The sequence below is a fragment of the Gossypium hirsutum genome, chromosome D09 (genome assembly GCF_007990345.1).
Source record: "Gossypium hirsutum isolate 1008001.06 chromosome D09, Gossypium_hirsutum_v2.1, whole genome shotgun sequence".
Taxonomy (NCBI): domain Eukaryota; kingdom Viridiplantae; phylum Streptophyta; class Magnoliopsida; order Malvales; family Malvaceae; genus Gossypium; species Gossypium hirsutum.
This window is the reverse complement of record NC_053445.1, coordinates 33047635-33052115: the sequence shown is the minus strand read 5'-3', so window position 1 is coordinate 33052115 and position 4481 is coordinate 33047635. Positions and strand designations below refer to the sequence as shown.

At 32.8% G+C, this 4481-nt stretch overlaps 1 pseudogene; it reads left to right on the top strand.

Annotated features, from left to right (window-relative positions):
* Nucleotides 1–1841: 1841 nt before the first annotated feature.
* Nucleotides 1842–3826, top strand: LOC107892621 (O-fucosyltransferase 15-like; annotated as a pseudogene).
* Nucleotides 3827–4481: the final 655 nt, after the last annotated feature.

Here is a 4481-nt window from a genome sequence, read left to right as displayed (position 1 = left end):
TTAAATGAGCAACTTGGTGTGGTGTAGTTTACTTGTGTATCCGAGTCTATTTTACTAGGGTTCCATCTGGCGAAATGATATAAATGATATAAATGAAATTGGAAAATTGGAAATGTGGTGAAACGGACTTGATAACCAATTTGAAATGTTTTTGAATGGATTGAATTGTAGATGATACATCTTTATAATTTATGATTGAAAAGGTATTGAATTGAATCATATATAATTAGTATAACCTTATGATTTATGGTTCAATATGCTATTGTGATAGGTTATGTGAAAGTAATATGACTTGGTATGTTTAAGTTACTTATAGCATGTAATGATCATTTATATAGATATGTGCTTACCTTTTTGATGTTTTGAATGCCATGTTCTAGCCAACATTATACCAAACTAAGTGTTACTATTATGCTTATATAAGAACAAGGTAAACATAATATTTTTCCATTTGAACTTGCTAAGCAATTTGAATGTTTACTTTAGTTGTTTCTTTCCCTTGTAGATCGTCACGTTGTGAAACTTGCCGAGTCAGATCAACAGGAAGCACACACTATCGAAAGACGGTAGAATAATGTTCATTTTTAGTCCTAGTGTTGTAGCATGTATATAAGGGCACTTTAGTATGCAATTGAGCATTTTTTTAATGGTTAGTTATGGCTATTGTGATTATGATCGATTTGTGAATTGAAGTTGCTTATGACTTATATAATGTTTGGTGTTGATCATGTCCAATGCTAGCATGAGTAGTGATCTTAATCTTGTGTGTTTTGACATGTTAAATGTTACAAGGTGAGGTAGTTTGATTAATCAAATGGATGAATGTTTGGGGATTAGTATTTAAAGGTTATGCTTGAAATATAGTTAGCTTATCCATTGTTTTGGTCCATGTCAAAGTTAGGTGAGTTTTTTATGTTCAAATTGCATAAGTAAAAATGACATAAGCTTGAATTAGTATAGGTTGATAGGGAATGATGGTATATTGTTTGTGGCTATTTGTAAATGGTATTGACCATGTATGAAAATGATGTTGATTGAATTGAATTTGTATAATGAACTATTTTAGGTATGGGAATGGTCAAGGTGGGGCCTTATTTCCAACCAATGTGGTCTTATGTTAGCTTGGAAATGTATGGAAATTAGACCTTAGAGGTCTATTGTGAATGTCACTACTTCACACCTTGAATGTCGCAACACCAAGCTATCTTTTCGCAACATCCCCTGTTTGATGTCACAATGTCGACACTATAATGTTAGAAAGTTTTACAAATTGGTCCTTAGGTTAGAAAGTTGGCTACTGTTTAAAGTTATGACACCACCCATTGGAAGTCGCAACATCACCTGTAACAACCCGATTTTTAATGATGCCAGAAATAGTGGTTTCAAAATCATATTTTTCGATTAGCGAGTCAGTAAATAATATTATTTAATATTTACGAGTTTATTGCAATGCTATATGAAATTTCAGTCTAGAAATTTTATGGAATGGTTAGTAGTTAAGGTGGAAGTGTTTTGACCTTAAAGTTAGTGGTGTCAGAAAATAAAGTAGACCTCGTTTCTGTAAACTGAAACCCATAAATATTTAAAGTTATTTTATAAGTGAATTAAAATTTGGTTAGGTAATTTTATTGAATTAGTGGTTAATTAAGGTACAAGGACTAAATCATAAAAATCGTAAAAATTAATCATTATTTATTTTTAATGGCTAAAAAGGCTAAATAGTAATTATTCAAGGTTTGAAATGGAAATTAGTCATCTTTTAACGTTAGTGGATGATTTGTGCTTGTTTGTTATAATTTGTGTTACTTTTTAAAACCGTGTTTGGTTGCCCGACTTCTGAATGTATTACAGCCCAATTCAGCAAGCTCACCACTAAACCATTGTTTGGTTGAGTGGAATGCACTATCGCCCATTTTGAATAAGGGCTTATTCAGGGAATAAACAACAGACCTTTTCCGTGCCCTGAATGGGTGATTCCGTGCCCCAGGTTTCATTTTTACCCTCCCTACTTTTTTACGTCTGAAACCCTTTCACTCACCCTGATAGCCCCTCTCAGTCTCAGCCTCCCTTGCTTGCTTGCTTTGCCTCTGGCCACTAGCATTCCTCCCCGTCATCGCAACCTCCTTCAAGGTAAACCCTTTCTCTCTTTCGTTGTTATTGTTTTTGAAGATCTTGAGATCCGTTTGAGGGATCTAGCAATGTCGAACATTATCTATTTTTCATGGATTTTCTTTGGTGAGTTTTCTTCTCTTGGGTTTTTATTTTTATATTGGATTTTCGCATTCTTCTTGTATTAGCTATGGATTACTGTTTTGAGTTTATTTCTTGCATTGCATGTTCTTTTCTTTGAATGCCATTTAAAATTAGACCTATTTCTAATTTGGGTTTATGTCATTTTGTGTTGTTTAGTTTTCTTAGAATCAAGTTTTTTTTTTCAGTTTAAAACAAAAGGGTATTTATTTTTGTGGGAATTCCATGGTTTCTCTTGTTTGGTAGGTCTTGATTATTAATTATGTTTAAGAAAAACTGATCTTTTTGGGTGTTTTATGTTGAAATGAAGTGTTTAATTTGTATACCAGCACTCCATATGGTATATAAATTTAATTTTTTAATGGTTTTCCTTTATTGCTTTTGTAATTTCTTTGTTCATGTTGATTGAATATAATTTGAAAAAGGGAGAATTCCAATGATGAAGTGAAATTTATGCCACATTATTCCTTTTGAATTTGGAGAAGAAGCATGCAAAATATTGCTTTATATCGAAGCCAACTGTTTTACTTGCTTCAGGTTACCTTCTCCTGCCATGCTCAGATCTGAAGGGTTATGTCCATTAACACCAGAAGAAGCTATACTTATGCTTGCTGCTCTAGGTTTCAATCGTAAGACTCAAATATATGTCGCAGGGGCTCAAATATCTGGAGGGACATCAATATTAGTTGCTTTGACAAGCTTGTATCCTTAACTAATTTAGTTACCAGAGAGAATTTGCTTTCATCCATCGAACTTGAACCTTTTAAGAATTTCTCATCTCAGGTAACAATGCGGTATATCCACTTCCTGTTTAATGAAAAGTGTAGGTTTTGCTATTGTTGCATTGATGAGTTGTTGGTCCTTCGGCTGTTGGTCTTTTCCAAAATTTGAGCTTTCAAAATTATTTTGGCATTAGCTCTTTTCACTATTTACAAGCTGCCAATGCTTGTTTTCGGATTGTTTTCATGCAGTCTCCTATCAGTGATATAAACTATGAAATAACCAAGTTAAATATTTGGAAATTATTATATTAATACTTTTTATATAGCTTCTCTAACACTAGTAAGATTAGGAAAAATGGTTTTCTATGCTCTTATCAATGTTGGTTACTATTATACTTGGTGCGAGTGCAATGACATATTATGACCTTTCATTTGTAGCTGGCAGCAATGGACTTCTTTGCCTACACTGCAGTTGATACATTTGCCATAACGGACTCTGGTAGCCAATTGTCATCTTTGAAATCTAGGCATCGAATATACTATGGCGGAGGGAGGATGCCTACAATACACCCAAATAAGCGGAGACTGGTTGATATCTTCATAAAGAACAATACTATAGAGTGGAAAGTGTTTGAGCAGAGAGTGAGGAAGGCAGTTAAACAAATTAAACATGTCCAGAGTAGGCCTAAGGCTAGAAGTGTTTACTGGTATCCACAGTGTAAAGAGTGTATATGTCGTACATATTGATGAATTAATAAAACATGTAACATTCTTTGTTGTTTAATTTTATTCTCAAATCAAACTCTGAGATTATTTATACATCGTTGTTTAATGGTAAGGCAGGATTGTTGGAACTTGTTTTGAGTAGAATATTAAAAATGACTTGTAATTATGTTTTTCGATAAAAATGGCCTCGTAATGCTCAAATTTAATTGTAAATTATATGCTAAATTTTGTTGGTTAACCTGGTCAAAGAAACATTGACTTTGGGATTTAAAACTAGTCGGTCAACATTGTTGCATCGATTTCTATAGACAAGTCTTGGGTTTCTTCGGGGTTTTTAGGAAAACCAAATTGGAAAATATGACAGAGGAGATCAAGAAAAGCTCTTGGTAAAATTTGGGTAAATTCATGTTGGTGTTTAACAGTGGCGGGAGGTAGCAGCAATGATGACGATCTACTAGATTCGGGAAAAAAGTTGATATAAAATATTTTATATTTAAATATTATTTTGCTAATAGAAAATATTATTATTTAATATTAAATTGATGTGAAAATATATTTAAATATAAAAGGGCATTTTCATCATTAAGTTTTTTTTTTTGCTATTACATATTTATTCCTCTTAACCAAACACATGAATACTATTATAATATTCATTTCATTCCATCCAACCAAACCACTGTTATGCCTATTCAATTTCATTACAACCCTATCCCATTCCCACAGAATGGCTATTTTATTACAGCCTTATTTCAGTCCATTGAACCAAACGCGTCTTTAAGGATT